The 19119-nt window shown below is 36.5% G+C and overlaps 1 protein-coding gene across 10 annotated transcripts in view; it reads left to right on the top strand.

The window, feature by feature from the left end:
- Positions 1 to 19119, top strand: part of NUMB (NUMB endocytic adaptor protein) — a 155528-nt gene that overhangs the window by 29457 nt on the left and 106952 nt on the right. For 7 of the 10 annotated variants that reach the window (XM_058567287.1, XM_058567289.1, XM_058567285.1 and 4 more), the window contains exon 2: positions 7328 to 7463. The exons of the other annotated variants lie outside the window; for them this stretch is intronic. The gene's annotated coding sequence lies outside the window, so the exon portion shown is untranslated. The remainder of the gene's footprint in view (positions 1 to 7327; positions 7464 to 19119) is intronic. 10 annotated transcript variants of the gene reach the window in all.

Genomic DNA, 19119 nt, shown 5'->3' with positions numbered 1-19119 from the left:
TTGTGACCTAAATGATTTCACAGTTCAAGATAGTTGTCTTGGTTTCCTTTGGGGAGCAGGTGTATTGACCTGGCTTTCATGTGCTTTTAAAGTGTAGTGGACTCAGGGCAGCATCTCATGAGGTGAGCATGCACCTGGCTAAGCAGGAGCACTGCTCCCACACCTGGAAACATCTGGTTCTTGAGCTCAATGAAGTTTCAGCGAGGACTAAATTTGGATTCAGCCCTGAAGTACCTGCCACTCCTTGATGGAATGAATTCCCTAGGTGTGCCCTAACTAAATATTTTGAGTTATGTCAGAGTCACACCATTCTCTGAGGATGCAAGGGGCAGGATGGGATTGGTTGGGGCTTTCTATTCTTGGTATTTATTTTGATATCAAACTTAACTCCCCTTTTTACCTGTTTTGACCATAAACTGTGTATTCTTGAAGGCTCAGATCTCAATAGCTTATTCTTCAGTTTTCTGGTGACTTTCTAATGTGCATATTCAGATATTTCAGATATTTCCTCTTACTTGAGTTCTTCGTTCTTCTGCATTCTACTAGATAGCTTGAATTTTTTGCTGAAGAGGAAAAGAGTTAATTTACATGGGAATTTATTTTACTTTAATCTTAAGTAATTATAAAGTTAGACAAAGAAGCTACATGTTTTAACTCTGATTCAGTGTTTAATTATTGGAATATGTATGCAAACTGTAATTTACAGAGCTATGCTTTGAATCTCAGAGGGGGAATATTTGCCCTTGGTACTCCGTATTCTTTTTTTTTTTTTTTAATTATTTATTTATTTTTTGGTGAGGAAGATCAGCCCTGAGCTAACACCCATGCCAATTCTCCTCTTTTTGCTGAGGAAGACCAGCCCTGAGCTAACATCTATTGCCAATCCCCCTCCTTTTTTCCCCTTTTTCTCCCCAAAGCCCAATAGATAGTTGTGTGTCATAGTTGCACATCCTTCTAGTTGCTGTATGTGGGACGCTGCCTCAGCATGGCCAGACAAGCGGTGTGTTGGTGGGCGCCCGGGATCCAAACCCGGGCCGCCAGCAGCGGAGCGCGCACACTTAACCGCTAAGCCACGGGGCCGGCCCTAGTACTACGTATTCTTGATCACTTGTGTAAGGGGTCTTCAATAATAGGACTAGAAACAGGAATAACCAAGTTAGTGTTTTATTTTTTTACAAAATCTCATTTTTTATGAACATGGGACTCCAAAATAATAAACACAGTGTTCATTGCAGTCTAGAAGTTGTGTTATGGTTTGCATTATTGTCTTTTTTAATTGTGGTAAAATATACATAACATAAAATTTACCGTTTTAATATATATATATTTTTTTGTGAGGAAGATCAGCCCTGAGCTAACATCCATGCCAATACCTCTTCTTTTTGCCGAGGAAGACCGGCCCTGAGCTAACATCCGTGCCCATCTTCCTCCACTTTATGTGGGACACCGCCACAGCATGGCCTGACAAGCGGTGCATTGGTGCAAGCCCGGGATCTGAACTCGGGCCGCCAGCAGCGGAGCGCGTGCACTTAACTGCTATGCCACGGGACCGACCCCCGTTTTAATCATTTTTAAGTGTACAGTTCAGTGGCATTCAGTACATTCATATTGTTGTACAACCATCACCACCATCCATCACCAGAACTTGATCTTTCCGTGCTGAAACTATGTACCCATTAAACAGTAATTCTCCACTCTCCCCTCCCCCTAGTCCATGGAAACCACCATTCTACTTTCTGTCTCTATGAATTTGACTACTCTGAATATCTCATCTACATAGAATCATACAATATTTGTCCTTCTGTGTGTTCCTTGTTAATTTAGATATGTAAGATATGATAGACGGGATGAGAGAAATGGTACACTAACTCCATGAGATATTCTAGTATTTACTTGCTCTAAAAATTTCTTGTGTTGTGTGTCATTGTTAGAGGTTATGAAAGTGGGTACTGCTTCAATTGGTATTCTGTTCTTTGCCTTTGTAGCCACTTTTGCGTTTTCTAGTACCTAAATCACATTCCTGAGACCTTTGATTACTTTTAATCTCTATTTTATTTTCTCTATCCTGTTGCTATATCTTGTCCCTAATATTTTGCTGTCTTTTCCATACTTTTATTCTTTTCTTTTCCACCTGTTTCTTTCCTCTATTTCGACTTGAGCTAGATAAGGATTGAAAGCACTTAATCTGGGTTTTTATGTACAGATTCTTTCCAGCAGTATGTACTCTTTAGACTTCCTTAAGCTCTAAGTGTACAACTCTTTTTGCACAGTTGAGTTTGCTAGCTACTTGGGTGATATTGTATATGTAGAGGAAGTATTATTGTCATTTGACCTAAAATATAATAATGAAATATAATGTTAATGGTATGATAAAAATGTTGCTGAGCCTTATGAACTTAATAGTGAACCTGCCTTGTGACCTTGATCAAGTCATTTATAGTGGCATATGTTTCATTTCATAAATTTAGATGATCTCGTACTTTAGCTTCCCTTTCCTTAAATAGAATTTTATTTACATAGCAAATGGAAGAGCCAAAAATGTAAGAGTTGGAGGACTTTAGGGATCACCTGGTGTCTATTTTGTTCCCTCTACAAAAGTTTGCCTGCCATTGTTTTGGTCTTGAGGATACAATGAAGTCCCTTGGCTTCATGGAGCTTACAGTCTTTTGTGAAAAGAGGGTTCTGAAGAAACTGTATAATCTTATTTAAAGATTCCTCACTTCATTTTGATGAGTCTTAATATGCTCAAAAGGAAAAGAATCTGGTCTCTTATTTACTAGATAGGAAATGAGGAACTATAAAGCAAGAGGAAGGGCCTCTGAATGAGTGAACTGGGACAGTGCCTCTCAAAATTGTCTATGTCTATGAATCACCTGAGGGTCTTGTTAAAATGCAGATTCTGATTCAGTAGGTCTGAGGTAGGGCCTAAGATTCTGCATTTCTAACAAACTTCCAGGTGATGCCTATGCTACTTGTCTGTGAACCATACTTTGAATAGCAAGGAATTAGTATATAATTAAGGGAAAAGAATAGCCTGTTGCCATTTTGAGAAGAGTAGTTTGGAGCCATGCAGCCAGGCTTGGAGTTGTCAGCAGTACATCACACTTGGCCTTGGTGAAATGAAATAAGAGCCGTTAATGTTTATATGTTAAGAGGAGATATTAAGGAGGTAATCAACACCTATTTTTTAAATGGCATCCAGAATTGAGGTTGGATGGTAGATAGTAGGAAGTGAAAGAGACGAGGGTCTTCAGGTATGATACAAGTAAGAATCTAGTCAGAGAAATAGAATTTATGAGAGTTAAGTATTGACTAGAAAGACTTAATTTGTAATTGGGAATATTCCCCCCCCCCTTTATACTTATTCTAACTGGCCTAGTGATTCCAGTAAAAATAAGTGCTTTTTTATTTAAATAGGTAATTTTTTCCATAGGCATATTTTATGTGGAAAGAATGTCAGATTTCTTTGTTTTCTAGGTCTGAATAAAGCTTAAATGTTGTGCTTAAGTTGCCTTTCTCTGATCTGTTCCTCTAATGGCAGCTACTTGGAGTGTAAGCAACCTGGGAGTTCGTGTATCTTCATAGAATTAGCAGAAGACTCTTGATCTTGGAGGTAGTATAAAATGTCCAGTGGGTATTGAACATTTATCCATAGGGAAAAATTTGGCAAGCCCAATCTTTGAACCAGCAGCCTTTTATTTAGTTCTGTGAATTCACAGTGCTAGTGTTCCCAGTTGTGTTTTTAGAAGTTTAGATTTTTTTTTGTTCCTGGTACTCTTTTAGAAATAATCCATATTCGTATTTCCTCTTTATTATAACACCTGCCTGCTCCAATTACTACTAACACCCATATTTGTTATGGCTCCTTGGTTAGTGTCATTGGAATATTGGTTTCCTTGAAAATAGATACAAATAGTTAAGGATACTTTTAGTTTATTGTGCAGTTATGGAGGCAGAAAGATGTGAAATGTAATCATGGAGAAAATCTAAATGTACCTTTAATTATATTGGCTCATTATGATCAAATACATGTCAAGTGTTTTCACTAGTAACATACCCAGTGTGATTTCTGGCATATTTGAAAAGCATTTGCTACACCTATAGTTATTTCTCTGGTTTTCTTTTTGGTATTTAGGTATAACTGAAAGTGAAACATCAAAAGCACTATAGTCTATTCTAGAATCAGGCCAATGAAGAAATGAAGTGAAACACATTGTTGGCTAAAAATACATTTTGCAAGTTACATCTGAAATTGTTTTGTTAGAGCATCTATTGGAAATGAAATTCAGCTGTTCTTATTCTGTGGGTTTTTTTAAACATAATTATCTGAATGTAGATGTCTATACAAAATAAGTTTCTAATGTCTTTCGGTTTTTAACTCATTTTTCCCTTAGGACCTTTCCTATATATTTTGAAAACTCAAGATAGTAGTACCTAGAATTAAAGTAAAAGAAAAAGGAATTGCAGATAAGCCTCACATTGAGGTAATTAAATTTAAAGGAGTAAAACTTGGGTGTGACTTACTAATATTACACCACCACATTGGTGTGTGGGGCCTTTGAGGGCAGGAATTGTATCATATATGTGTGTTGAGCACACATATTAAAGGACTCTTTGTTCTATTTAAAAAAAAAAAAAAAGAACCCTTAAGAGCACATGTTCCTAGTTCTGGTAACATCTTTTTTTAAAAACAAAGTTATTTAGTTAAGTAAAAATAAAAAAGAGGGCTCTGGAGTCACACAGCGTGAATTTTTTTTTTTAATCCCAGCGCTACTGCTTTGTTGTTTTGTGATACTGGAAGTAACTTGACTTCTCTGTGCCTCAGTTTTCCTAGTTGTAAAATGATAATAGTCCATTTCATAGGAGTTGTTGTTAGGATTAAGTGAGATAATCCCTGGAAAGTGCTTAGAAGAGTTTTTGGCAAATAAAGCTCAATAAATGTTAGCTGCTGCTAGTCTTCCTATTCAGGAACACCACTACAGTAGTCCCCCCTTATCTACCCAGGTTACGTTCCAAGACCCCCAGTGGATGCCTGAAACCTAAGACAGTACTGAACCCTGTATGTATATACTGTGTATTCCTATACATACATACCTATGATAAAGTTTAATTTATAAATTAGGGCAGTAAGAGATTAACCACAATAACTTCTTTTTGGCATATCTGAATTGGCAGCATCACAACTCTTACGCTTTGGGGCCATTATTAAGTAAAATAAGGGTTTCTTGAACACAAGCACTACGATACCACAGCAGTTGATCTGATAATCGAGATGGCTACCAAGTGACTGACTAACAGGTGGGTAGTGTATACAATGTGGATACTCTGGACAAAGGGATGATTCACATCCCAGGCAGGATGGAGTGGGACAGTGCAAGATTCTATCACACTGCTCAGAATAGCCATGCAACTTAAAACTTATGAATTGTTTATTTCTGGAGTTTTCCATTTAATATTTTCAGACCACGGTTGACTGTGGGTAACTGAAACTGCAAAAAGTAAAACTGCGAATAAGGGGAAACTACTGTATTGCATTGTCTCTAGTGAATTTATTTTGCTTTTTAAAACTGGCCTGCATATCCAGATTCCAATATGACAGGTTTGGGCACTTAAAGTATACGCTTAAAATTAGTTTTGAATAAAAATCTTAAGAATTTTTACTTTCAGCTACTATAACTTTAATTCCTGTAAGAAAAGAGAAGCCCTACATTCATTCATTCAATCATTTTTTTCTAATAAACTATTTATTGATACCTGCTATTTATAATGCATTGTACTAGGTGCTAGGAATATAAAGTACAGCCAACTTGGTTGTGCCCTTTAGTTGCTTTGAGGCTAGTGGAGAAAGGTATCACTGAGTGTAAATCAGTGTTGTAAATAACCCCTTTTGTGCCAGATCATTAGTACATGGTACATTTTTAACTTGTCTTCTGGAAGGTGTATAAGCCAAACTTTTTGGTGGATTGGCCCTTTATTTTTAGTATCTTGTCTGTTTACCACAATTCTGTGGTATCTGTAATCATTCCTGTTTTGCAAATAAGGAAATTGAGGTTCAAAGGGGTTAAGTAATTCCTCATACAACCACAAAACTCACTCCAAAATCCTTTCTTAATACTCATTTAGGGGCCGGCCCTGTGGCTTGGTAGTTCAAGTGCGCGTGCTCCGCTACTGGCGGCCCGGGTTCGGATCCCAGGCGCGCACCGACGCACTGCTTCTCCAGCCGTGCTGAGGCCACGTCCCACATACAGCAGCTAGAAGGATGTGCAACTATGACATGCAACTATCTACTGGGGCTTTGGGGAAAAAAAAGGAGGAGGATTGGCAATAGATGTTAGCTCAGGGCCAGTCTTCCTCAGCAAAAAGAGGAGGATTGGCATGGATGTTAGCTCAGGGCTGATCTTCCTCACAAAAAAAAATACTCATTTACTCTACTGTTCTACCTCCTGTACGTCATAAGGTGCAAAACCTCTATTAGAAGACTTAACCCATTATATTGTATTTGAGGTTTATATGTCTGTTTCCCTATTAGATTGGGAGCTTTTTTTAGAGCAGGGACTAGTCATATTAATTTTGGGGGACCCCCAGCAACTAGTAGAGTACCTGTCACATATTAGGTACCTAATAAATATTAGTTGAGTAGTGAATGAATACATAGAATGTTAGAAGTAGAAGGAATTTTTAGAGCTCATGTAAATCATAGGCACTAAATTTCTAAAAGGAATTTTAGATTATTTACATAGCGCTACAGCTTTTCATTTTGACTCTTTAGGGTATTTTAAAAACAGCTAGTATAGTCTATCACATCATCTCATGAAAGAAGCCATTTTAACACCAAAAAAGTAGGAAGGAGAATCTCATAGTAAGCACAATTGGTAACTTTACACCCAGTTTTTTGGTCATGGCTGGCACCTGTTCAAGGGTTAGATTTCAGGAACCATTATCTAATACAGGCCTCTCCTTTTAGAGATGGTGATCTGAGTCCAGAGAGGCATCAAAGTTTTTACAGCAAGGCAAAATGATGACTGAATTTAGAACCCAGGTCTTCTCACTCCCAGCCCAGAATTTCAATTCTGTCCCCTCAGTCTTCATGACATGATGAGACTTAGGCACAGAGAATTTGTGTCTTAATTAAGATCATGTGGGTAGTGAGAAGTAGAGCTGAGACTTGAATCCATATTACCCAACTCCATTTTTAGTGAAACCTGTGTGTTCACTTCCATGTAATCTTAACCTACTCTGTCAGCCCCCATTCAGTTGTAGAGATGGAATTATAAGTGAATGAAAGGAAATGTCTATATTTAGCATTTTCTTTCCTTGCAAATTTCAGATTTGAGGCTTAAGCAACTTCTTCCAGGAAGGAGAGCCAGTGCAGCTGCTGTTACAACCCCAAGGTGTTGATCCACTTCCATAGATTGGAATATTGGTGGGCGAGCAGCCATCCTCAGACACCTCACTTAGGGCAGGTAAGTGAAAAAGATAGTAAGGATAAGAAAAGTAGAATGAATGCTAATGTTTTTCCTTCCTGTTTCTTGTTAGATGGAAACAGTTGACTGCCTTTAAAAATTTAACCCTTTATCTTGGTAAAAACAAAGCATTTGGAGTCTTAGGTGAGTGAGGCAAAGCATTTGCTTGATTGTAAAATATATGTCAAAATGTTTTTTTTATCTTTTATTTTTTGTGAGAAAGATCAGCCCTGAGCTAACATCCATGCCAGTCCTCCTCTTTTTGCTGAGGAAGACTGGCCCTGAGCTAACATCCGTGCCAGTCTTCCTCCACTTTATGTGGGACGCTGCCACAGCATGGCCTGACAAGCGGTGCGTTGGTGCGCCCCCCGGGATCTGAACTCAGGCCGCCAGCAGCAAGCGCGCGCACTTAACCGCTATTCCACAGGGCTGGCCCTCAAAATGTTAACAGTGGTAAAACTTAGGGTAATTAAAAATTTTTTCTTTCTCTTATTGTACATTTTCTAAATTGTGTTTATGAGCTTCTGTTAGTCATCTGTTGTTGCATAACAAACCACCCCAAACTTAGTGATTTAAAACGTACCAATCATTTATTTTGCCCATGTATCTGCAATTTGGGCAAGGCTCGCTTGGTGGGGACAGCTTATCTCTGTTAACATGTGGTGTGAGGTGGGTAGCTGGAAGGGTGGGGGTGGCTCAGTGGCTGGGAGCTGGAATCATTTGAAGGCTTGCTCACTCATGTGTCTGGTGGTTAATGCTGGCTGTTGGCAGGGACCTCAGCCTGGGCTGTCGGCCAGAACACCTACACATGACCTCTCCTTTTGGCTGCTTTGCTTCTTCACAGCGTGGTGGCTGGGTTCTGAGAGAGAGCATCCCAAGAGAGCAAGGCAAAGTTGTGTGGCATATTTGACTTAGTTTTGGAAGTCACATAGTGTTACTCTGCCCTCTTCTATTGGTTGAGGTAGTCATAAAGGTCCACCCAGGTTCAGAGGAGGGGGTGGGTGAACATAGACCCCACCACTTAAAGGCAGGAGTATCAACATCACATTTTAAGAAGAGTATATGGGATGGAATCTGCCATTGTAGCCATCTTTGGAAAATATAATCTGCCACAGTTTGTATTACTTTTAAGATAAAGAATAGAAATAATGTGTATATGAAAAAGAGGAATATTTGCAGGAAATTATGGTGTATGAGTCCAATAAGAATTTTGTGTGCTCTTGTCTAGTAGAATATGATATTGAAAATAAGATGCCTAAATAGGAAGAGGTGAAAGATTTTGAATTTTCTTTTGTATCAACAAAGCAGCATACTGTTGTAATCAAAAGTAGAGACAAAAATTTAGAAACAAGATACAAAATAAGATTGATAGTTTGGGTTTTTTGTTTTTGAGAAAATGCTAGTTATTTTAGTTCCAAGTCTAGTTTTTTTTCTTGTTTGTTTTAATAATTTGAGAATTATTTGGGAAACTGGTTTCCAATATAATAGTTTTGAGAAACTAGTGCCAATGTTATCATCATATGCATCAAGTTTGTCTGTCTGCTTCTTTTAAAGAAAACTAATCTTTTTCAGGATTGTACAATTTTGTACAAAATTGTACCTTCTGAATTTCTGGTAAATATTTAAATTTTTTTCAATGGCACAAGAAAACTTGCAAAGTTGTAGAATATTTGGTTGTCTTATTGATCACACTTACTCACCAATTACGTAAATTGCGTGTGGCAGGTTTGAATATAGCTAATACTCAATTTCTGCATGTAATGGAATATTTTCAGATAATCCTCTAAGTCCATTCGCTATAGCTGGGAAATAAGCTCTAGGGAACTCTTTGACCCAGAAAATTTCTTGCTGTCTAGATGCTTTCCCACTCCTAGGCTATTTACATCATAATGAGCCTAATTCTGCAGAGTTGGTTCAGTACTATTTCCCCACTACTCACAGGTAGGTAGATATTTTACAGTGGAAAATGACTAAACCAGCTATTGTGACAATGGAGGTAATCTCAGAAGTTTGCTTTCAACTGTGAATAATCAGAATTGACTGAGTTTGTGAAACAATATATTTTAGTTCAAAAGGTACAAAATTGGGAAAGCTGTTTTTGTTTTTGTTTTTTTTTGACATTTAAAAACAAGATGAGATGTTTTCCAGTAGACATAGATTGGGAATAATGATTATAGATAGTGTAAAATATTGTATCTTAACAACAAAATATATGCATGCATATATATATATATATATATAAACGTATATAAAACCTTTAAGCAATTAACTTGCCTTGTTTTTTGTTTTAAGCATTTTTTTAGCCCACTTTTGCTTTTAAGAAGTCTGAGTAGGTGAACTGCTGATAACATCTTTTCCAGGTTTATTGAATGCTATATCTTGCCTCCATTCCACAAGGCCTGTGCATGAGGGGATAAAAATCCCTTAAGTGAGTGAGATACTGCTTTTTGACTGAAGCTAAAAAAAGCAACAATAAAAACACCTAAAGCACCCTATAGAAATTGCAAATATGGTGGTGTTTGGTCTGTGGCACTTGATTCAATCCATGGAAGGAGGCAAATGATAAGTTTCTTTTATAGAGGTGAATGACTATGCAAGTATTCTTTTAAAATGCAAAAAGAATTTTGAATAATTGTGGAAGGCAGAAATTATATTTTTGGGGGGTTAGTGGTTCTCCTACTTACCTTATTTTTTGGTGAGTTTCTTATTCCTAAAATTATAATGATTCTCAGTTGAAAAATGGCATTCAGTTCATGCTTATATAGGTTTTTGGCAAAACAGAAGTTGTGTGACTTTCTTCTTGTACCCCCGCCCATTATGTATGAAATGTTTAACAAAAGTGTTTAATGTTTGTGGTAAGGAAGTGATTGGCATAGCATAAAATTTACCGTATTAACCGTTTTTAAGTGTACAGTTCAGTAAAGTACATTCCCATTGTTGTGCAACCAATCTCCAGAACTCTTCATCTTGCAAAACTGAAACTCTATACCCATTAAACAACAACTCCCTATTTCCCCCTCCCTCTAGCCCCTGGAAACCAGCATTCTAGTACTTCTGTCTATGAATTTGACTACTCTAGGTACCTTGTATAAATGGAATTATCCAATATTTGTATTTTTGTGACTGGCTTATTTCACTTAGCCTAATATCCTCAAGGATCATACTTGTTGTAGCATGTGTCAGAATTTCCTTCAAATTTAAAGGCTGAATAGTATTCCATTGTATGTATATGCCACGTTTTGCTTATCCATTCATCCTTTGATGGACACTTGGGTTGCTTCCACCTTTTGGCTATTGCGAATAATACTGCTATGAACATTGGTGTGCAGATATCTCTTTGAGCCCCTGTTTTCGATTCTTTTGGGTGTATACCCAAAAGTGGAATTACTGGATCATAGAGTAATTCTATATTTGATTTTTGAGGAACTGCCATAACATTTTCTGTATGGCTGCACCATTTTACATTCTCATCAGCAGTGCACAAGAGTTCCAATTTCTCCACATCCTCACCAACACTTGTTATTTTCTGTTTTTATATTTTCAATAATAGCCATCCTAATGAGTGTGAGGTGGTATCTCATTGTGGTTTTGATTTGAATTCCCTAGTGACTAGTGATGTTGAGCATCTGAGCATCTTCATGTGCTTGTTGGCCATTTGTACAGCTTCTTTGGAGAATGTCTATTCAAGTCCTTTGCCTGTTTCCTAACTGAGTTGTTTGTTTTTTTGTTGTTGAGTTGTAGTTCTGGATATTAACCCCTTTTAAGATAGAAAATTTGCAGACATTTTCTCTCATTCTGTAGGTTGCCTTTTCACTCTGTTGATTGTGTCCTTTGATGAGCAGAAGTTTTTAATTTTAACGTAGTCCAGTTTATCTGTTTTTACTTTTGTTGCCTTTGCTTTTGGTGTCATATCCAAGGAATCATTCCCAAATCCAATGTCATGAAGCTTTTTCCCTATGTTTTCTTCTAAGAGTTTTATAGTTTTAGGTGTTACATTTAAGTCTTTGATCCATTTTGAGTTAATTTTTGTATATGGTGTGAGGTTAATTTTTTTATATAATGTGAGGTAAGAGCCCAGCATCATTCTTTTGCATGTGGATATCCTGTTGTCCCAGTACCATTTGTTGAAGAGACTATTCTTTCCTCATTGAATGGTCTCGGCACCCTTGTGAAAATCAATTGGCCAGAGATGTTTGGGTTTATTTCTGGTCTCTCCATTCTGTTCCATTGGTCTGTATGTCTATCCTTATGTCAGTACCATATTGTTTTGATTACTGTAGCTTTGTAGTTAAGTTTTAAAATGAGGAAATGTGAATCTTCTTTGTTCTTTTTCAAGATAATTTTGGCTATTTGGGCCCCTTGAGATTCCATCTGAATCTCAAGATTGGCTTTTCCATTTCCGCAAAAAAGGCTGTTGGAATTTTGGTAGTGATTGCATTGAATCTGTGGATTGCTTTGGGTAGTATTGCCATCTTGACAACATTAAGTTTTCCAGTCTATGAACATGGAATGTCTTTCCATTTATTTAGATCTTCTTTAATTTCTTTCAGCAATGCTTTGTGGTTTTCAGTGTACAAGTCTTACATCTCCTTGGTTAAATTGATTCCTAGGTATTTTATTCTTTTGGATGCTGTTGTGAATGGCATTGTTTTCTTAATTTCCTTTTTGGATATTTTATTGCTAATATATAGAAACACAACTGATTTTGTATGTTGATCTTGTACCTGCAAACTTTGCTGATTTCGATTATTAGCTAATAGGTTTTCTTTTTTTTTTTGCTGTGTGTATTCTTTTGGGGTTTTCTATGTATAGAATCACATCATCTGAGAATAGAGTAGTTTTACTTCTTTTCCAATTTGGATTTCTTTTATTTATTTTTCTTACTTAATTCTCTAGCTAGAATGTCTAGTACAATATTGAATAGGACATTTTTTTTAATGGTTAACTGTTTACAGTGTTTAATAGAGCTAGGTTATTTTCTGCATTTTACCAAGGAGTTTTGCCTTTTGACACATATTATGATGTTTCGTGTTATGTGAAATACTAACTTTTCCTTTTTATCAATTCAAAATTAGAAATTCTGTATATTATAAATAGCTTAATCATTCATAATGACAGGGCTTTTTTTATATTATATCAGTAGAGATATAGATTTATCTTGGTTTTAACCTGATTATAATATATTGAAAAAATATTTTGAAAAATGTTAGCTTCTGAGAGAGTTTGGATGTTTACTAACTCCACGTTACTTTGCAAATTGAGCAGTGTGTATCAGAGGATTGACAGTAAAAACTTCATGACATGAGTCCTGTTCTTAAGGGCACAGATTGTGTGTTAATCAGCAAACATTAACATTAGGTAGTGACCTAAGAATAAGAGAAATTAATAGGTGAGGGAAGTTATTGAGGTCTGAATGAAAGAAAGTCTTACTGTCATTAATGGAGATATTTTTCAGAGATGTTTCTGTTTTATCCTCTAGCTATAGAAGAGAAAGCTTTTTTGTTAACTCTGAATCTCTGAGAACTGCTTAAATTTACAAGAAAGGTGAATCCTAAGAGCCTTTTCTGAGTAGAGAAGGAAGTCAGAGCTCTCCCTCCCATTAGGATAATTTAATCTTTGGAAAAGGGAGGCTTTGAGAATTTTGACATCTTTGAATCTCTTGCGAGTCTTAAAACTGGATAAACACCAGGAAAGTCCAGTTCGGACAATGGTTAAAGGTAAATTAGAAAACTCAATGCTTGGTGAAACCAGGGTTAGAATGAGCAGTGAGGGATGAGTTAAAGATTAACGGGATATTTTGATATTGATATTGCTTTAAATTGTGTCCCATCCTTTTGAATATAATGTTAATAATAGTTCATATTTATTAAAAAATCCTGTTTCACAGAAAAACATGATCAAATGAAAAATGTGTTATTTTCTGAGTCCATTAACCATATAAGGAAAACCTGGTTATTCATATCATAAAACTGTACCCCTTTCCAGCAAGTTGCAGTTTATCTGATTTGTGACACACTGATTAAGAAGAAATAAAGGAGAATAGAGGCTTGAACACCTTGCAAAGTTTAGTCTGTAAAGTGATGACAATGCCGTAAGAAGGAATTTCCCAAAGCTCACAGTGCTCTATTAAAGTTAACTCTTTTGCCAGAGCAAAACTGAGATTGTATTGATTGGGTCTGCTCTTTGGAATTTTAAGATTAATAAGAATATTGTCGTTTATTTTATTACTGTAATATATACCTGCTAAGCATGTAATCTCAGAATGATTTTTGGTGTGGATAATTAAATAGCCTTACTCTGCATTTTGCCTTTAAGCAAGTCCTCTTTGCATTCTCACTGTCACTGTCTTACATTTAGGTCTTGGTGGTGTCTTTCGACTATCAAATAGGCCCTCTAACAAGCCTTTATACTGTCAGCTATTTTCTAGTCCATTAGGAACTTACTTTGCATAGATATCTGCATTAAGATATTCACATATTTATTTTTTGTTTTTAGGCGGTTTTATTGACAGATAATTTATATACCATAAAATTCACTTGTTGTAAGTGTACAGATCAGTGATTTTTCGTAAATTTACAAAGTTGTACAACAACCATCACCACAATTTAGTTTTAGAACATTTTCATCACCCCCCCCAAAAATCCCTTGTGCCCATTTGCAGTCAATTCCTGTTCCTACCCCCAACCTCAGGTGATCACTAATTACTTTCTGTCTCTAAAAATTTGCTTTTTCTGGTGATTTCATATAAATGGAATCATACAGTATGTGGTCTTGTGTCTGGCTTCTATCACTTAGCTTAATGTTTTTGAGGTTCATCCATATTGTAGTGTGTATCAGCATTGCTTTTTTTTTATTGTTGAATAGTATTTCATTGTATGGATATACACCACATTTTAAAAAATCATTCATCAGTTGATGGACATTTGGATTGTTTCTACTTTTTGGCTGTTACCATATTTATCATTTCATCCTTTAAACATTTTCTATTTTGTATGTATTTTAAATTTTTAAAATTTTTTTTTTTTAATTTATTTAATTTTCCCCCAAAGCCCCAGTAGATAGTTGTATGTCATAGCTGCACATCCTTCTAGTTGCTGTATGTGGGACGCAGCCTCAGCATGGCCGGAGAAGCGGTGCGTCGGTGCGCGCCCGGGATCCAAACCTGGGCCGCCAGTAGCAGAGCGCCTGCACTTAACCGCTAAGCCACGGGGCTGGCCCTATTTTGTATGTATTTAGTATATGTGACCACAGTAATGTCAAAATGTAATATACATATATTGAGGGGTATGCTCAAAGTTTTTTAGTAATGGAATACAGGATCAAAAAAGTCTGACGGTCACTGTTCTAATCCAGAGCAGTGAGAAAACAGAAAACAATCAGAATTATCCTTAAGTCACAGATTTGATTAAACCACTCATAATCATATTCTACTACCTGTGAAATAAATTAAATTTCTGTGATATTTAAGGAGCTCTACCTTATGGACCTAAACTTTTGATCTACTTTGTAGCTACCACTTCAGTCTTACAGCTCAGTGCTTCCTCTTAGATTCTTCTCACCAAGTTCCTTGTAGTTCCTTTACTACATAATACTCTTCTGCCTTTGAGCTTTGGCCAACTGTTCCCTTTGCCTAGAATGCTGTTTCCTGCCCACGTTACCCTCCTTGGGGAACCATGATATATTATTTAAGCTCCAGCTGAATCACTTCTCTGAAATGCTCTCTGGCTTATCCAAGTCAGTTTAATCACTTCATCTTCTGTGATACTTCTGTATCTAGTATGTGCCTGTGCCTGTGCCTTTATTATAGCAGCTCTCAAATAAATTGCAGTTATTTATTAGTATGTCTGCATCCTTTACTAGACTTACCTCCTTGAGGACAAGGAATGGGCCTTATTCATCCAATATTTGTTGAATAAATGAATGGGGAGTAGCCTCATGGGTGAGGCACTTGCATGATCCTGAGGGTGAGTGAGTGCCTTCTTAAATTTTGTGCTCTAGGCATCTCTCTTGCCTCACCCTAGTTTCAGCCCTGCTTGTATCTGATAAAGCTAGACTAGATTCCCCTGGCTTGTGACTAGACCCGATAAGCTTTAGATTGGCCATGCTCCTTTCTATTTTTAACAGCTGATGTCACAGGAAAAAAATCTTCATTAAGAGACTTTTAATATATTTAGACTGAAAATTGGAGATCAGTTTTCCCTTAATTTTTCTTATATCACACACTGCATACTACATTTGGTACATAATAGAAGTTTAATTATGATCTGGTAAATGTAATAGTAATAATAATAGTTAAGAGTGATTGAGTTTTACTGTGTGCTGAGTACTGCTCTAAATCCTTGACGTGTATTAACTCATTTAATCCTCATAGCAAGTTCTTAAGGTAGGAACTATTGTTATCCTCATTTGGCACCTGAGGAACCTGAAGCTCAAATCTCCCTGTAAGTGAAGGGGCTATGATTCAAACCCAAGCAAATCTGGTTCCAAAGCCAGCCCACTTAACCACTTTCCTGCAGTGGAGCATAGGAAAAGGTTTAATTTTTCGGGTAGGGTGATCTTTTTTATAGTTTTCAGGTAAGATAAATAGATATCCTCTTAGAGTAAGTCTTTCTTTTATTGACACAATTTGACCATCTTATAATTGTGTTAGGAATGATTATTGTTCTAGACTTAGCTTAAAAGTTACCTTCACCAGGAAGCTTCTGATTTTTTTTAGTCTCTGTTCTCTAGCCCCCTTTAAAGAATTTAAGTACACTTAAGTGTTTTGTGTTTGTTTCTCTATGTAGACTAAACTACTTAAGGGACAAGACTTACTCAGCTTTTTATCCCAATGCTTGACACAAAGGTGCTGCTCAGTAAGTGTAAGGTGAATGAATAAATTGGTGAGTTTGGTATTGTAACCCAAGTCCTCTTGTCCTAAGTTCCATTCTGCTACCTGGTTTAAACACTACCCCAGCCCTAGATGTTTTTTCTCCCTGCCAGAAGTTACCTTTTGTACTAATAATTCCTGTAGGATATTTTATGTATAGTGATTTATTCCTTCTAGTATGTGTACTTCTGTTATGTTTCTTATTATACTACAAGCTTGTTCAGGGCATGTTCCTGCTATTTTCCATAATATTTTATATAGATTGTGACTTACACAGAAAACGTATTGGGTAAATATTTCTTGAATGAATAAAAATTATTGTCATTGATAAGAAAAGACTTTAATAGTTTCTCAGAGGTTGTTGGTGTATTTTTAGTTCATTGTGAACCAAGGGTTCTCAAAACAGTTACCTGTCTGAAATTTGGCATCTATGTTAATAAAATTTTGTGGAAGTATAACAACCTTGTATATTATTAAAACAATTATTTTATGGCTTTAAGGATTACATGAAAATGCATCTAAAAGCCTTAGCAGAGTGCTTGACGTATATAAATGTTATTTATTGTTAACAATCACGATGTCGATGCAAATAATCAATAACCAATCAATAGATAAGAAAGATAGAATGGTATTTACTTGAGCCAAGGGGAAGCACTCCATTTTGCAAGAAAGAAAACCCTCTGGGGAAACGTGGTTTACATCGTGGCTATATACCCTTACAGAACAATGAATGTACATCAAACATGACAGGAATATAGTTTTTTTTCCCCAGAGTTGCAAAGAGATGTTTTGCCACAGTTTAGCACATACACAGCGGGTCAACATGACAGTTCTCTGGGAAGAAAAGCTTATCTTCAAAGAAGTACTGGTATTGGTGTCAGAGAGAGGGAGACATTACTTCCCTATCTTTAAAGAGTGCATTCTTTGTTTTGGGAAAATGTTTGAAGCAGACATACAGTGCATGTTTGGTGGGCCATAAGTCAGGGTGCTTTGGAAAAAACAAGTTTTAGGCTGAATCAAATTTAAACCAGAATGGCTTCTCCATATACCTCAATATGTGAAAACTTATTATTATTCTTGTTATTGTCATCAGGGATAACCAACAATGAATTTGATTTATTAACCACTTGTACCCACCAACTATAGTTTGTTCAGTGAAATTGAGAAATGTATGTATGTCCCAATTTGAGAAGAATCAGTATTTGAAATCTGACTTTACTAAGAAATTAAAGTAGGGGGGTAGCCTTTCACTTTATAAAATATTTTTTATTTTATTTTATTTTTTGCTGAGGAAGATTAGCCCTGAGCTAACATCTGTTGTCAATCTTCCTCTTTTTGCTTGAGGAAGATTTGCCCTGTGCTAACATCTGTGCCAACCTTTCTCTATTTTGTATGTGGGTTGCCACCACAGCATGGCTGCCAACGAGTGGTGTAGGTCCGCACCTGGGAACCAAACCCAGGCTGCTGAAGCAGAGCACACCAAACTTAACCACTAGGCCACAGGGCTGGCCCTAAAATATTTTTTAAATGTTTAATGTTTTTTCCCAATTATAAAAATATACATAATTATTTTGACTATAATTACCTTCATGAGAGCAGGGATTTTTGTTGATCTTCTTGTCGTTATTGTGTCCCCGCTACCTAGAAAAGTTAAATGCTAACTTTGCTGCTTACCAAACCCTGTTACCTTGGGAAGTTTACCTTATTGTTCTAAGCCTCTGTTTCCTCGTCTGTAAAAAGGGGAGAATAGAACATAATACCTACCTTTTATGGTCATTAAGATTAGATGAGATAATGTGTGAAATTGCCTGGCCTATTGTATGTTTCTATTAATATTTTAAAATCTACTTGAAAGAAGATATAGTTGAGGTTAAATTTTTTCTTTTTAAAAATATATAATTGGGTACTTACCTCCTTGGTATGAAATTCCTACATCCGGATACTGTCAAGATTTGGATAATTTCTTGTTAGATGCAGAATTATTAACTTTTTCTGAATCATTTAGAAATCTAGCTTCCCTCCCCATTTTCTAAGTAAAGTCTTGCCTTTTTTTTCCTCCCTAATGTGGTGCCACAATATATAGTGTGAGATTAGGAGTAGTTTTGTTTTTTAAAAAGGGTATTAAGGATTTGGAAAGGATAGTAGCAGTTGTTAATGGAAAGGCTTCAGGACAGTCAGATATGTTGAGACTTCTGTCGCATTAGAAGTATCTGAGAGATGTTTCTTCATAAGACTCGTTTAAAGCCTGCTGATAGTTGGATCCGGGGCACAGAGGAAGAAGGCTCTTGGTATTGAGCCGTCTTAGGAGTTTAAGATTTTCGTTAGTAAACAGAATGAATGATATCCGAAATCCTAAGGAGAGCAGGACAATTGGGGTTAGAGGATCTGAAAAAGAACTTTTTCTTAGTAGTCCTGCCAGTGGTGACATTGGGTTCCCTTAATGATAATAATACCAACTGCCATTTACTGTGCATTTATTTCATACCAAATGCTATGTTAAGCCATTTGTGTACTTTCTTACTTAATCCTTATGAGGTAGTTGGTTTTACAGATGAGGCAATCTACGAAGCCTAGATTAGTTAAATGATTTTGAAAGCCAGAATGAGAATTCCTATCCTGGATTGTTTAATTCCAAAGGCTGGGTGTGATCTTTCCACTGCCCATTGTACTGATTTGAGTCCATTTTACTTGTAGTTAACTGTATTTTTTAGCTCAAGGGATGGAAGTTAAATTGGACTTCTGGGAGGGTAGAAGGGAAGATTGATTTTATAGTCACCTTATGTGCTT

The sequence above is a fragment of the Diceros bicornis genome, chromosome 24 (assembly GCF_020826845.1).
Source record: "Diceros bicornis minor isolate mBicDic1 chromosome 24, mDicBic1.mat.cur, whole genome shotgun sequence".
Lineage (NCBI taxonomy): Eukaryota > Metazoa > Chordata > Mammalia > Perissodactyla > Rhinocerotidae > Diceros > Diceros bicornis.
Note: the sequence above shows the minus strand (reverse complement) of the source record. Positions and strands in the feature narration are given on the sequence as shown.